We start from the raw sequence: 16,194 nt of genomic DNA, 5'->3' as shown, positions 1-16,194 counted from the left end.
TATCATCGCATTGGCAAATATTACTATTTTTTAAATTTAATTAATTAATCTCCTTTAATTAAATTAATTAAAATTCATTTAATTAAAAAGCCTAATTAGTATTACTGAACAACTCTCAATCTTGTTAATAATAATATGATTATCGATGAATTTCTAGCTATGCTTTGGTCGCTCAAAGCAAACTTTTTCTGTATTATTAGTCATTCATTATGTATTCATTATTAATGCCTATCGGTCATACTTTCCCTTCAGTACCAAAAATACAGTGGCAGATTTTTATACAGATACATTGCAAAGAAAGTTAAAGCTAAGAAATTTTGCTAACGCAAGTTAATCGTACTTACTATTCGAAATGGTCAATACCAGGACACAAAAATCTTCTTTGAAACTCACTCACCTGAAACAAAAAATGAAATCGTGAGAAAATTGTAATGTAGGCCTATTGGTAACAAATATTAATGCTCTTCTAACGAGAAACATAAATTTTTGACAAATTACCATGACAACAATCAACAAACACAGTTTAAGTTAACAATGGTAGAATACGTGAACTAATAATTCAAGTTCTACGCACATTAAAAATATAAGTGACTACAACAAAAAAGTGGACTGTAGTGTGACTTCAGGTAAACTAATTTATAGTTATTAAAATGTTAAAATTTTGACATCAAACGTTAATCAGTATGAATACCAAACATTTTTCCGTTCGAGAATTGTGACGACGTGGCTCAAAGAGGCATCGGCTCAACCCTAATAAATATTATTTTAAAATTACGATTTCCATAGCATAGTTTGGGTCATAATCGTGTTTAACTGAAAATCATGATTTTATATATGATATAATAATAATAAATACTATATATATACAGGGAGGTTATTTCAGTCTTTCACCGCCAGCGTGGCGGCCGGTCGTCGGACTCTTCATGCAACAGGTCCCGGCAAATTGCGTTCAGGAAGTCCGTAACAGAAACCGCTTGTTTTGTAATGTTTCCACTTTTCACAATTACAGTTACAATTACAATTGAAATAAGCACGTACCTTGTCGCAAGGATGCTGGAAAAGGTGTCCTCGCAATTACAAATATTTCTGGCACCTTATTTCTGACGTCTAATCTTAGATTAGTCATCGCTACTTTATCCTCAGTTGTCGCGACAGCGCCGGCAGCTTATCGGGGGTTGGGTGAGTTGTCAGCCGCGAGATGGCGCTTCATACTGCACGTGTCGGCAGTGATGCCAACCGTAGGGACATGTCCCTACGCATAGGGACTTTTCACTAAATTTCGCCCGCGTAGGAACGTAGGGACAGATTTTGCCAAATGAGGGAAAACTTAGGTACTTTTTTCAATCTTGGTAAATTACATTTTATGAATTAGTTTATCTGGATACTTTAGCGAGGAGGAGAAAAAAGAACTAACTAACAGATCTCCATCAGAATTTTGGAACATGTTATCGGTTACCAAAAACTTTCAAGGCAAGTTCCTTTTTGAAAACATTTCCACTCTCGCGAAAATAGTGCTAACATTGCCGCATTCTAACGCGGAAACGGAAAGAATATTTTCAATGTTAAGTGATACAAAAACAAAAAAGGGAAATAAAATGGGACCAAAATTGTTAAAGAATGCAGGAAATACAGCATCACCAACCAACATCTATCTCTTCACAGCAGCAGCATGTATGACTTCAAATAACATAATCAACAGTAAACGACTCAACGTTATTCATTAGGGGTGTGCTGGATTCTTTACTTTAAAAAGTCGTTAATTCTCGACGTTTTCTGCCTTGTAAGTTTCTGGAACTTATCGAAAGTTGTAAGTTTTTATTCTAGAAATGCAAAAACAATCACTTAAAGTGAAAATGACTTGTAAAATTCGAGATTTCCAGTGCTTCGGGAAATTTCGAACATTTCCCGTCCAGAAAATTTTCCGACTTGGTCGGGAAATTGCAAATTTTTCAGTCCCGAATGTCGGGATTTAAAAAAATTACCGCCCCGATCCCGTCCCGACCCAAAAAATTCTGTCCAGCACACCCCTATTATTCATTAAGGCAAGAATTTACAATACCGGACCCTTCTGTAATTTCTATGCTACGTCTTATACTCACGAAATAATTATTCGTGATTATTTATCTCAAGTTAACATGTTGGGGTGAGGGGGAAAAAATGTTCATTAACGTGTAGAAGTTGTAAAATAAGCTTTTCAATTCTCGCAATGATTCTCCGTATACAAGTATGGTAGCCATATTTGTTGATATGAACAAATTAAAATTACTTACGCTGTCTACAGCGTTGCCACACTGTTGATTTCATACTTGGAGAGCATGGATCGTGTAAGAATGGCGGAAGAGAACAGTAAAAAAGTTGTTAATGTTGTACAGATTGTTAGGTGGAGTGTGCAGGAGGATGGCTGTGGGCTAATTAATAAACTTATGGATTTCAGTATATTGCCCAAAGAACGTGCTTACATGTGACAGCGACAATCACGATGTAGAAGAACTGATTTGATTACAGGTAAATTTGGCAACGGTACATCAATCATAAAATTGCAGGATACGAAAATGGCGTCTTCGATGATGAACGTTTGCCGTTAAAGTGCTACGAAAATAATATTTTTTATCGGTTCGTAATCACAATTACCGCAAAACCATTCAGGAATAGCCCCACTGACCATTCTCGGTAAGTTTAGGTTAAGTTAGGTTAGGCAAACATAGTTAAAATTTGGGCTCGAAAAAAACATGCACGGGTAGCCCAACAAACCATTGACGGATAGCCCCACGAACCATTCAGGTACGGTTAGGTTAGGTTAGGATAGGCAAACATAGTTGAAATTTGGGGTCGTAGTAATATCAGGAATGTATATTTCGTTTTTTAAGTATTGGAAACACAAAATCTTCCGGTAAATAATAAGCAATCGTGCCGATCGCGGACCACTCAATGTCACTTATTTTGCAATTTCTACACGTGACCCCCCAAATCTTAACTTGAAATTCGTGATTAGGAGGCCTCAATTAGTGAGTATGCAAAATATTAAAAAAATCGGGGAGGGGTCATGTATTGTAAATTCGCTCCTTCATTAATTGTGGAAGCACCGAGCAGAAAGATTTGGTAAGTAAATGTGTATATTTGATCTTCTGTTTTGCATGCTAATGAGGTGGTGTTTTTTTTAGTCGCTTTACTTATCTTAAGGGCATTTGGTCAGTTGTAGGGAGATTTTGACTACGTCTTTAGGGACATTGCCGGAAAATGGTTAGCAACACTGTCGGCTACCAGACGTAGAGCTAGAGAGTCTAAGCTCATGTTCACTTCTGTCTGCATTTATCAGTACGTGTGTTGTTTATACTGTGTTATTGAGTTGGCGTGCTAGTGCTTTATTGTGTGTTAATTGTTATTCATTCATTAGTTATTCTGCTAAACAAATATAGTCTTGAACAAAGAGTTTTTATGTACGATAATTACGTGAAAACGAACTCTTGCAGAAAAGTGGTCAGGCAATTACGAGACACAGGATCTCTTGAACCTAAGAAACGTGTTGTATTGCTGTTGAAGTAGGTCATTTTCAACATCTCTTATAACACAGGAGGTTAGTGATCATCATTATTATTACTTTTAAATATCATTTTACGCTTTCGGTTTGCTTTATGCGCCGGGATGCTGTCTTCCTTTCTGTCAACTGAGGTTAAGTAGCGATGTCTAATCTAAGATTAGATGTCAGAAATAAGGTGCCAGAAATATTTGTATGTGGGAGGACACCTTTTCCAGCATCCTTGCGACAAGGTACGTGCTTATTTCAATTGTAATTGTAACTGTAATTGTGAAAAGTGGAAACATTACAAAACAAGCGGTTTCTGTTACGGACTTCCTGAACGCAATTTGCCGGGACCTGTTGCATGAAGAGTCCGACGACCGGCCGCCACGCTGGCGGTGAACGACTGAAATAACCTCCCTGTATATATATATATATATATATATATATATATATATATATTCACATTAATATTATCATTAGATATGTGGGAGTGTGTCAATGTATGTGTATGCATATGTATTAATAGAAGAAGGTGGCCGCGGTGGCTCAGTCGGTAACGCTTCTGACTACCATGCTCAAGGTCCCGGGTTCGATCTCCGGCTGGTTCAAATCCGGGAACTTTTCTAACGTTGGAAGCGGCCCCGGCGCCCACCCAGCGTCGAATGACATGGGTACCTGGGGGAAACCCTGGGGGGTAAAGGCGGTCAGGGGCGTGATGCTGATCACATCACCCCCACTCATGACCGGATCAAGAAAATGTGGGGCGTTACCCGCACACCCCCTATACGCCTTCATGGAGTGGTGCTAAGCACAGGGGAGCACTTTACCTTTTTTTTATTAATAGAAGAAGACAGTGAGCAAAATATAATAAAGAGTATTACAACCAGTACCGGAATTTAGCAGTCATAGGAAAGCTGACTTCAGTGGTAGGCTCCACTTTGGAGGGTAGAGGTTCTTCAGCAAAGGTTTTCAATCTACAAGGTCTTCACTTGGAAGATGAAATATCACAATTTGAAAAAGCATTAATTTTATTTATTTATTTAGTTCGTTTATTTTACTTCGCGTTTTGTGCCTCTTGGCTAATTTGCGAAGATGGGGATGAGTGATGAAATTGATGAATGAACATTCACAAACAACCAAGCCCGAGCGGGATTCGAACCCGAACCTTTGGTGTCGCAGCGTGATGTGCCACAGGCCACAGGGTCCGGCGAAAAAGCATTAAGTTCAATTAATCATTTCAGATTACTTACTAATCTGACGAAATCTGAATTAAGAGTTGTTACCATGAACATGATAAATTTCCACATATGTACACTTATTCTGGATGTTGCGATGCTCCTTACCTCCTGCGCACTGGCTAGGGAAAATTGTTTTGAAAATGGCTGCCAATGGAATAAATGAAAGACGGAAATGTGACATAACAGTTATCTGTGACCTGACATAACAGTTATAATCACCGATATAATAAATTGTGCTAAAATACAATGCAAAAATATTCAAATATAGTGCATAAAATTCGATTAAATCAGTAACTTCGATAGGTTATCAACCTACTCTATATTGCTGTCGCTGTACTCCCACAAAGTCACGCTATCTTCACTCAGTAAGGATCCTATGACCTTGTGAGTCCAGGACCTGACTATATTATGTACCTTGCGTCGGCGATCTTGTATTCATAAGACTACGGTTGGAAGGAATCCTCGTTCTCGTCCAAAGCCTCAATACCACTGACGTAAATTATCGCCATGAAGGAAGCCTCAGGGTGAAATAAAAGTGTTCCATTAGAACCGCATTGTCCAACTGAAAGTGTCCCAGACCGACTGAGATAATTAATATATTCTCCAAATTTTAAAAACTTTGGTATCAAAACTCCTTTCTTGGATCTCATGGCACATTTTTAACCTTTCCTCGATTTTATTCAAGGCTTTATAATTATTACAGCAAGTGGCGAAAAAATGCTGGCACACTCATGGATAACATTAGTTGAAAACTGTATGATCAGCGAAGCGAGTCATATTAATTGTTTCAGCAACTTCTTCAAGTTTGTTGCAACGTCCTCCCTTTGGACACCAGTCACAAAGTTAGTCTGCTGCTCCTTGTGTCGGAAACATGAGGCTCTTTATCACTCATCAGGGCTTGCTGGGTAGAAGAGAAACACAACCTGGTTTTCAAAGTTAAACGCAGTTATAATCACTTATATTTCCTATCGTATGTGGACTTACAAGCCATGTACAGATTTACTTACATTCCTTTGCTTTGCCTGAAGAGACGTAAAGAACAATTCTATAGCATATCAAATCACAATCACTAAACACCAATTAACGTTGGACAAGACAAACGTAAATACACGTAAGTTTCTGTACTTAATTATTATTTTTGAGTATCGCTAGAAAGATTGATTGATTTAGTTTATTTTACTTCGCGTTTTGTGCCTCTTGGCTAAATTGCGAAGATGGGGATGAGGGATGAAATGATGAAATTGATGAATGGACATTTACAAACAACCATGCCCGAGCGGGATTCGAACCCGGGACCCCTAGCGTTGCAGCGCGATGTGCTAACCATTTTTTTTTAAAACGAAATACCCCCTACACGGAGGTATCCCCCACCATTTACACTTTTACACTTTCCAATTCTTACAGTTTCTCAGTTTCGTATCATCTGGACGAACACAAATATCCATGCCTTACCCGGGACTCGAACCCGGAACCCCTGGCGTTGTAGCGCGCTCTGCTAACCACTCCGCCACGGGGCCCGACTATCGCTAGAAAGAAACGAAATTAATACAAACCACTAACACTATTCTGGCATTCCATTAACTGTTACCACGTTCTTGTTGATTCCTCACCTTCACCTGTTTTTCAACTCAAGTCCGTCGTCCGGTGAAAACATTCAGGCGGGTTCACTCACTTCCTCTGTCGCGATGGTAAAGTGACGTCAACAAGAACAGATTATGACGTATTTCAAAACACATGTACAAGTTCCAACGACAACTGTACCAGTCTAACTATAGTTGTCTGTGACAGCTTGCACATTATTACACTGCCTTCCAAAATTTAAGCACGCAATGCAAATTTTCGAAAGCGTATTTGCATTTGAGTGGTTGAAAATCGATGCGGATGTAGATGTCAGGTTTTATGTGTAGCTTTTACGTGTAGCTTCCTTTCTGTAAGTAGAGAGTGAATCATCTGTACCTAGGTGCTTAATCTGTGCTCTTGAAATAGCATAAAAGCGAGAATTTCGTGCAAGAATCTCACACTTTCGTTGAAGACGCCAGCATTCTGAAGAGTTTGAGGTGCATTTAAAAGCTGATACGAAGTGTTTATAACTCTTGTAGGATTAAATTTGATAATATTCGTGTTTCTATGGCTGTAAAAAGACGAATGACAGATAGTGAGCGCTGGCGTGCTGTTGGACGCACTGAAGCAGGACAGTCAAAGATGTCGCTATTTTCTTTGGCGTTGGTTATTCGGTAATTTCTCAAGGATGGAAACAATTCCAAACAAGTCAAACAGTTGTCCGGAGACCTGTGTCCGGTCGTGCAAGGGTTACCGCCCCCTCTGATGATCGGTATTGCTATAGTAGCCAAGCGGAATCGACGAGCGACCTCCACAACTGGTTGCAGCGGGACTTGGTAAGACAATATCTGCCAGTACTGTGCGCCGAAGGCTCCACATGAAGGGATTGTACGCCCGAGTACCACGTTTTTGTGTTGCATTAACTGTGCAAGCCAGAGGGGCAAGATTAAAGGGGTGTCCTCAACATGTCAATTGGACTGTCTCAGATTGGTGCAACGTCCTGTTCACGGAAGAGTCCAGATTTGTCCTGGAATCAGATAATAAGCGTGTATGGGTCTGGAGGGAACGAGGCACACGCAATCAGGCCAAGAACATCATCGAACATCATGCATTCAGAGGTGACAGCGTCATGGTGTGGGCTGGAATTTCAATGGGATATCGCACCGAGCTGCACATTTTTAAAGGCGGTTCTGTGACGGCTGCACGGTATAGGGATGAAGTCCTAGACCCCATTGTGAGACTCTACGCTGCAGCAGTTGGTCCTGATTTCCACCTTATGGACGATAATGCCCGTCCCCATCGAGCCAACATCGTTGAGTAGTACCTGGAAAGTGAGGGCATTTCTCGTATGGAGTGGCCGGCGTATTCCCCCGACCTTAATCCCATTGAAAACCTTTGGGATGTCCTCGGGCGTGCTGTCTCTGCACGTTAAATCCTCCAGCCCCAGTGGAGGAATGGCCATTGCTCGCATCTGCGATGGTTGATCACCTCACTGAAAGCATGCACAATTGTTGTAAAGTTTGTGTGAAGGTCCGGGGTGGTCACATACCATATTAATGTAAGTTTTGTTTGGTTTGTTTGCCTTTAAACATCATCACGTTAATGACCCAAATGTGACGTCATCATATAACCTACAAAAGTAATTTTTCTTTTCATCTTTGTACACAATTCTTGTTTTCTTTAATGCATAAACACATTTCTACCTTCATGTGCAATTTTGTGTTAATCAAAGCTTTACTTCTCCATTTTTGTTGATTTTACCATCGCATGCTTAACTTTTGGAAGCGAGTATAAAAATAAGTAACATTTAAAAATCTTAACATTTTACAAATATAAAACTTTAAACATTCAGGTTCGTTACGCCTTTTCTTTTATTATGGATACAATGTTTTCAAAATGGAGAAACTTTGCTTGTGGTGGATTTCGCATTTACCTTTACTTCGAGCCGGGCTCCGTGACTGTACAAGACCAGATTAATCTCATATGAATGTAGAGATTGAAGGAAAATATTACTTAACACTCTTATTAGTGGCATAAGCACTCGGGGACTTAATTCAACAATAATTTAAGAGAACGTTTCAAGTGTGGATTATATTATGACCAGAACGAGCTACTGTTTGTGAATTTTCAACTCAGAAAAGTTTCCAATTTACCTGATAACATAATACTGAAGATGCAGCAAATTGTACCGTAATAAATAATGTAATCAATGTTGCATACTTAAACATATTCGCTCGACTTTTCCGTTCTTATTCCCAGCAGTTAATTGGGATATCCCGCAACACGTGACTTTAGGACACAAGAGTCTCAACTTAAAGTGCAGTTCCTTTAAATCATGCACCGTTTATTTCATCTCGCCATCGTCAACTAGAGGAAACTCCCTGAGAAATATCAAATGACCACAAAAAAGGGGGACACTTAAAAAGTTCACGTGAAAGAAGCAGAGTCAGAAACACCCAAGACAGACGATGTATCTACAATTCTTGAGGGGACTTTAAATAGCTCAGTGAAGAGGTATACGGTTACAGTATAAGAGCTCCGAGAAGCACGCTTCACGCCAGGAAGGGTTGAAAATATTCAGGAAAAATAATGTGGTTGAAACAAATTCTCCCCTACTCTTGTCAGCCACAGCTTAGGTTCATAGAGAGATATACGGGTCTTCAAAATATTTAGTGGAATGAAAATCTCTTAGCGAAGGGGTAAGGGCATATCGTACGACTAATGTTACAAGATAATATTTCCATGTTGCGTTAGAGTTAAAATATCGTTTCACATCTTGAGACAGTTTTACGAAGACAAGGTTGGAAGGTAGGTTCGGATGTAACCTCATGAAAATAACGCTCACCAATAAATTATAAGATACGAAGAAATTTCTGGTAGAAATAAAACCTTTGGATGTCACTGAAATGGATGTTTGGAGCAAGACAACAAACAAGTTTAACAATTTTACGCAAGAAAAAACTTCGACAATGTTGGAAGTCTATGTTAAATTCATTGAAGTCGGGCACTTATTAAATTATGGAATTTTAGGCATGTTCCTTGTGGATGTAATCACATCTTAATAAAGCGACAATTCAGCGAGAAAGTGTAACATGCATAACATAACATTGGTTATGAAATTGTACTTCTCGGCTTTTTAATTATGTGTAATAGAGCCCTGACACAACACGTTCATAATGTACTCCTACAAAAATATTTCATTACTACAGCTAGGAATTTTAGGTGCAAAAATTTGCCAATAAAGGTGCAAAAAAGGTGCCAATTTTTGTACAAAAAAGGTGCTAAAATAGGTGCTAATTTTCAGATGTAGAATTTATTGTGAGCAGTGCACACATATATGATTCAGCTTGTCTGGTTAAACACATAGAGTATTCTCTGGTTTTAAATCGTTTAATATAACTAAGCAAAGGAAATTCTCCGATACATTAGAAAGCGACATAAAGGAAAACATGCTTCTTCTTACTTGCTTACAATTAGTCATCTAGAAAACTGTTAAAATAGATTACATTCAAAATTGCTATGTTCTTCTGAGTGAGGCTACATCTGCGGTCACTAAGCAGATACTTGTAAGTTGAAAAAGAACGTTCAATGTCAACAGACACAAGTGGTGTGTATTTTGTTTTCAACCAGTAATCCACATCCTTATTGGTTGCGACTTCTTGAACATCAGGGTTTTTGGCTAAACTTTGTTCCAACTTTTCTTTCCCGACCCCTTGCAGCTCTCGTTGCACATCCATCAAAACAGCCCACTGTGCTTCCTTTTCAGGACACTGCTCCTCCAGTTTTGTGATTGCAGTAGTAAGGAAAGAGAAGCCATGTACAATATAGAGTTCATCTTGCAATTCCTGTTTAAGTGCAAGTTTTTTTGGCTTTTTCTACAGCTGAGGAATCACTAGGCAAAGCATCTAAAAATTTCGATATTGTATGGAAATGATTGCAAATAAACACTATAGCTTTTAACCATGTACCCCACCTAGTGAGGATGGGAGAGGGTGGTAGTGGAAGTTTCGTAATTTCTACGTACTTCTGTATTCTAGAAGGAGCCTTTTTCAGTATTTTCTTCATGCTAGAAACAAATTCGTTCACATATGTATATTCATATTTAAGAGCTTCACAAACTCTATGCAAAGCATGAACAATGCAGGTCACATGTTTTAAGTTAGGATGCATATTCTTCAGATTAGAAAATGCAGCTAACATGTAAGATGCTTGATCTGTAAGAACTAACCACACTATCATATTTTACACCCTCTGGCCACAATACAAAACATTCATCATTGAAACTTTGCATTACACTTGCATTATCCGTTTTGCCGAGAAAATAAGTTTTTAAAAGTATGGGTTTCACTTGATGTCCATTGAGAGGTGCTACTAAAATGTTCAAAACGTACCTGTTTTGCCTATCTGTGGTTTCATCTAGTATGAAATAGACTGGATGGTCAGCTACTACTTGCCTGATCTGCGAGATTTTAGCTTCATAAAGAGGTTGAAGGTAAGATTTCCGTAAGGTGTTCTCATCTGGAACTGACTTCCCAGTATATTTTTGCAAATATGATTTCATGACAGGATTGTTAAGTTTCGAAAGAGGTATTCCACACGCTATAATTGTCCTTGCTATCTCACTGAAAAATTCATTTGTATTTCTGGAACTCGAAGATGCAAGCGCCTCACCAATGAATTGCTGTCGCTTCCCACCTTTACCATCTCATAGTTCTTTATTCCTGACGTGCTTCCACTTCGTAGATGCTGCACAACCCGAGCGCGTTGGTGTTTGTCATCAACAGCAGTAGAAATATCACACATATCTAGGGTGACCAGATATTTGTTGACCAAAAAGAGTATAGTCTATAGGTTGAAGGTGCGCATGCGCAAAACATAAAAAGAAAACGAAAATAAGGGTGGCTATTTGTTATTGCTTCTATTGTAGCCCCTATAAAATAGGCCTACACTCTACAGATTCAAATTACTTATGGTCTAATGTAATTAGCTAATTACAAATACTTACTCACCAATGACACCATCGTTCATATTTCTGGGATGATTTTGCTTTCTTGAGTATGTTTAAATCGTACTTTATAGCCAGTCCAAACTCTTCACAGGTCATGTCCACATTGAATTTCACTTTCACTACTTGTTCGAGTGTTGACACCAGGAGTGTACTTTTTTCCTCTCGCCAATAAGTTTTAATAACACTGAAGAGTCTTTCACAACCAACATTTGTACCAGGCAGAGTAAACAAGAATTTTATAAGAGGCACAATCACTTTTAAATTTGACCCAGCCTGTACTAAATCTTTGCACACTGACCTCTACCTCCATTTACCCATCATTGATTCTTTTCTTTCCCCCCAATCTTCAAGATGTTTTTCAACGGCTTTTGAAATTGCACAGTAAGTTTCAAAAATATCATTATTAGGGCTGAGCCGATACCGATGCCGATGTATCGGAAAGTATCGGTTGGAATTCAGCTACCGATACCAGCCGGTACTTTCACGGGGTCCACAAAAATCCCGCGCGACTTCTTGACAGTCTAATTATCCTGGAAATTATGCAAAATTGAAACTTCCTTTTTATTTTACACTCATTTTGCACGAAAAACTATATTTTGTGACTACATAATATCTATTTTAATATTCTGATGCAATTCTTGAATATTCTAAAGCAAATTTCTTGGTATGTTGATGCATATAATTGGAGGAGAATTACACACAAATATTGATCAATATTTTGAACAAATTTTAATTATTGCAATTTTCAAGTATCGGTATCGGTTAAAAGTGGGATCGGCTCAGCCCTAATCATAATCATTAAATTCCAATGAATTTGAAATATGTTTTGCTTGTTGATGGAATATGAAAATGACTCTTGAAATTGTTCGTAGGAAATTCTTGAGTCAAGGAGTAAATACTTCAGTTTGTTGTCATCTTGACGTTTTCCGTTCTGTGAATTCTAAGGCGTTTTTACGCGTAAAATAATGAATGAAATTAAATAGCAAGGAAACGAGTATATTTGGGGATTTTTGCAAATTGAAAAGGGTATAGAGTATATGAACCTCTAGAAGAGTATAATACTCTTAAAAAGAGTATGTCTGGTCACCCTACACATATCACACCTCAGAACAGATCCATCACTCTGAATGCCGTCACTAACAATGTCCTGCATTTTACCAACATTTACTTTATGTTTTGGCATGGTGAACAAGCAAATCCGATGCATCGATCAGTCGATCACAGACTGCAGTTACCTTGCTCGCTGAGACGGGAGAAGGAAACGAAAACAAAACAGCTTTCCTACAATAACTCTTAAACAATACAGCATTGGACAAAAAGAACACAACTTCTAGCAATTATAACGTGTCATATTGTTGGCACTGTTTAAGGTCCGCGCGCTTACTACATTAACGTCCAAGAACTTAAGAAAGCCGATTCATTGTTGTGCGGTAAACAAGAATCGCGTGCCAAGAAGCCGTGCCTCGAATGTGGGTAGGGTTAAACAGCGCGCAAGTTGTATTAAAAAAAATGATACAAAGATGCAAAAAGGGCGAAAAGGTGCAAAAGGTTCTGAGATTGTGAAAAAGGTGGAAAAGGTTCGAGATTGTGAAAAAGGTACAACCCAAACACCACGAGTAGAGTTCAATACGTGCTTATTTTGGGGATGAGTCACTTTTTTACCCATTTTTACACAAAAAATTTAAGGTGCAGCACCTATAGCTATATTCATTACATAACTTGAGCAATATGTAACTTACAACTTGTATATATTATATATTACTCAACTTGTAACTTGCCTACAAAAACCTTTCGCCATTAGCTTACGTAAGGGAATATCAATTTACTCATTGTAAGATATTAAAATTAATCATAGCTGGGATTCAAATAGTTTACTGCAAGAAGAACATTTACATACAATTTTGTGAATTCCATTTTTATTGGAAAAATTTCTTGGAACTAGTTATTCGTGTGAAATTTTTTGAATGAAAAGTTGCAATGAACTATTTCTAATATTGCTCTGCCACCTATCATCCTCATTTGAAGATATACTTCCAAGCCATGTGCGCGGAGATGTTTGCTCGAAGGATAGTAATATAACCACTTTTTTTTCGTAAACCGTATACATGAGTTCTTCACTTCCAATCCCCTTGTGTTAGTTCTTTACGCAAATTATTTAAGACAGGATTAGTAATTACGTTTTAAGTAATTCTTCCAAGCACAATAACACATATGTTAGCTTGGAATGGATATGCAATGTTACGGTACTGTCATCGTGAACAGATCATTTACAGTGGCGCACATTAGGGTTGCCTCCCCCACTTTTTGAGTCCCCCTCACCCTATGTCATCTTAATAGCCCCTTCCAGTTCGCTGCGCTTTTTGTCTCTCATTGCACTTCTCGCGTCTAGGTGGTTACACTTACACGGTGCCACACCGAATCGTCTACTTTGTTGATTTAGTGCCAAGCAGCTTGGACCATTTGCAATAAGTTTTGGAGCGGTGTAGTGTGTGGTGTATGCAGTGATGTGCCGTAGACTATACGTTTACGTCTACATGCGTTGTCTACACGTACTCTACGCGTAGATTACATTGGGTTGTAGTTTACATAGACTACGTAGACAATCTAAAGTGCATTAAAATTAATTGTCAAGGTTTCATGAAAGGAAAGTGACATTTTCAAATGGATTGGTTCCTAACGAAATGAAACGAATAATATTCACAACAAAATTTCTCTTCTCTTCTATTATCAACTACGGAGGAAGATAAATAGTATGCAAAAAACAACAACAGATGGCAGTCGTGAGGCCCTCACACGTCAACAACTGATACGCAGTATAATTTTATATTAATTCCACAGCGCCCTTTGCTAAGTTATCACCTTTCGCATGTTGTTTACATAGATTACGTAATCTGCGTGTATAAAATAGTCTACGTGTAGAATGCAGACTATCGTTGTTTACGCGTAGACGCACATCACTGGGTGTATGGTCACGTGGTGCGTGCTAACTAGTTAAATGAAATTAAAGCAGCACACAGGCATTTGTTGAATCTTCTGAACTTGAACACCGCTATTCGTCTACTTGGTTGAACCAAGGTCCGTGGAATCAGTCTTCCTCCCTGCCTGACAAGGTCCCGCCATAACCGGGCCCCCAAATGTCGAGAATTCTGTGACGTCACCGCGGAAGCACTTGCCTTCCTTCGCCAGTCTTTTTACATGGAAGCGCGTTGGAGGCAGGAATGATTTCAATTAGTATACAGACATACATATGTATGCAATTCTTGCTGAAGTTTTTGTATGCAACGTCCTACTTAGAGGGAGGGTCCGGGGGGGATCAAGCTTTCCAGGAAAAGTTGCCAAGTACTAAATTAAATAACCAAAATACTTATTTGCAGTATGCAGAGTTTAAAGTCAGCCGGAACGCTCCGGAACTCCCGTTTGTTGGCGGAACTCAGTTCCTGCTGCGACATAATACATGATAGTCCACCCTTTATTACACCTTGTAAACAATAGGTAAAGAGGAAAGAGAGCTACATTTGTCTCTTGTCTGTGGGTGGTCCGAAATTTAGAAAAAAATATAGTACATTTCAGTCAGTGCAATTCGTTTAAGTTTTAATTGAGAACCTAAGATTATATATATATATATATAACTTAGATGAGGGACAGTCACAAATACAGCAAACAACACAAGCCCCCAAGAGGAATATACTGGCCATGGATTCAGACTCCTCTAAAGAATGTAGTCCAGTGAGTTTGACATTTGGGTGTCTTGAGAAGGGGTCACTCCTTACACCCCGCACAATCATTTATGAACATACCACAATATTTAGAGTAGTTTTTATGATAAACATAACAAATAATAATAAAAACAAAGGAACCTAAAGAGTACCGAAACCCTTCTTCCCAGAAAAAATATTAAAAAAATGACATTGTTTCAATACGTTTCTTCTTATTATTATTATTGGTAGTAGTAGTAGAAGTAGTAGTTCCCATGAGCCGGCCTCAGTGGCGGAGTGGTTAGCACATCGCGCTACGACGCCAAGGGTCACGGGTTCGAATCCGGGCATGAATGGTTGTGAGAGTCGATTCATCAATTTCATCAAATCATCACTCGTGCCCATCTTCGCAATTAGCCAAAAGTGGCAGAAAAGCGAAGTAAAATAAACCAAATCAAATCAAAGTACGTAGTTCCCATGTCTATTCATTTGTGATTGGCGTTCCGGCCATTGAATGAATCAGTTTTGTATTGACAGTGCCTGCGGAAATTAGTGCATGGTGATGATAATAATACGTTACATTTTTATCATCTGGAACTATCAATATTTTCGTTAATCTCGTCGTCGCCTTGTAATCAAGGGGTCTCGTGTTCGGTACCCGTGGATGCACATAGTTGTTGGGATCCCACTTTAAACTGTAGGCCCAGTACCGATTAGCCTATCTGTGCATAAAGTGGACTTAAAAAAACAAATCAATCAATCGATCTTTTCGTTAATCTATAAATTTCTCGCTTTACTATTTATTTAATTATTTTGACAATAATTTTCTAGGTAGAACACCTCTCTCTGATAGAAAGGATAGTGGTCTTAAGTAAGTAGAAGGAGGAATGTGTTTTGTTACATGTATATTCATTCTTACATCATCTCTTTACTGTTCATATAGGTAAGGTAAAGTTCCCATTGCGCATTTCACCGTGCCATTAACCACACATCTTCGATCTCGTCATTTTAGATGTGTGATCAGCATCACGCTCCGGTCGACTTAGCCCACCCCAAGGGCTGTCCCCAAGAACCCATTTATTTAAAGCTGGGTGAACCCCAGATTCGCTTCATACAGGGACATGGCCGGAAAAATTTTGACCTTACATCACCCACATCGGGAATCGAACTCGG

At 38.7% G+C, this 16,194-nt stretch overlaps 1 protein-coding gene across 2 annotated transcripts in view; it reads right to left on the bottom strand.

The window, feature by feature from the left end:
- Positions 1-16,194, bottom strand: part of Sema2a (Semaphorin 2a) — a 1,542,453-nt gene that overhangs the window by 1,242,185 nt on the left and 284,074 nt on the right. The window lies entirely within an intron of this gene.

Source organism: Lepisma saccharinum, chromosome 3, assembly GCF_977018435.1.
Source record: "Lepisma saccharinum chromosome 3, izLepSacc3.1, whole genome shotgun sequence".
Taxonomy (NCBI): domain Eukaryota; kingdom Metazoa; phylum Arthropoda; class Insecta; order Zygentoma; family Lepismatidae; genus Lepisma; species Lepisma saccharinum.
The sequence above is the reverse complement of the archived record's forward strand: the minus strand, read 5'-3'. Positions and strand labels throughout refer to the sequence as shown.